This window comes from Mus pahari, unplaced genomic scaffold (assembly GCF_900095145.1).
Source record: "Mus pahari unplaced genomic scaffold, PAHARI_EIJ_v1.1 scaffold_13156_1, whole genome shotgun sequence".
Classification (NCBI taxonomy): Eukaryota; Metazoa; Chordata; class Mammalia; order Rodentia; family Muridae; genus Mus; species Mus pahari.
In genome coordinates, this window is record NW_018393472.1 from 13,544 (window position 1) to 14,391 (window position 848).

Sequence of the window (848 nt, forward strand, 5' to 3'; positions counted from 1 at the left end):
CCAGGCATTTCACAACCTTACATAACTCTAGCTCTACGGACTCCAATGCCTCTGTCCTCCATAGGTACTTGCACCTATGGGCAGATACATATACAGATATATATATATATATATATATATATATATATATATATATACTAATAATTGATAACTAGATGATGGACTTAAGCATGTCCACTGTATCATTCTTTCAATTCCTCTATGACTGTAATATTTAACATTAAAATCTTAAGAAGACATAAGGGGTGCTCAATTCGGCAGTACACATACTAAAATTGGAATGATATAGAGAAGATTAGCATAGCCCCTGTGCAAGGATGACACACAAATTTGTGAAGTGTTCCATATTTTTAAGACAGCCACAAGAACAGAATCTCAACTCTAACAACAAAAATAACAGGAGGCAACAATTAACTTCCTTAATATCTCTTAATATCAATGGAATCAATTCCCCAATAAAAAGACATAGACTAACAGATTGGCTACACAAACAGGAACCAAAATTTTGCTGCATACAGGAAACTCATCTCAGGGAAAAAGACAGACACCACCTCACAATGAAAGGCTGGAAAACAATTTTTCAAGCAAGTGGTCTGAAGAAACAAGCTGGATTAGCCATTCTAATATCGAATAAACTCGAATTCCAACCAAAAGTTATCAAAAAGACAAGGAAGGGTAATTCATACTCATCAAAGGTAAAATCTTCCAGGATGAACTCTTAATTCTGAATATCTATGCTCCAAATGTAAGGGCATCCACATTCATTAAAGAAACTTTAGTAAAGCTCAAAGCACACATTGCACCTCACACAATAATAGTTGGAGACTTCAACACCCCACTCTCATCAA

The 848-nt window shown here is 35.0% G+C and overlaps 1 non-coding gene across 1 annotated transcript; it reads left to right on the forward strand.

The window, feature by feature from the left end:
• Positions 1-245: 245 nt before the first annotated feature.
• On the forward strand, positions 246-352 carry LOC115063355. The gene has a single exon (XR_003843205.1). It is a non-coding gene; the product is annotated as a U6 spliceosomal RNA (small nuclear RNA).
• Positions 353-848: the final 496 nt, after the last annotated feature.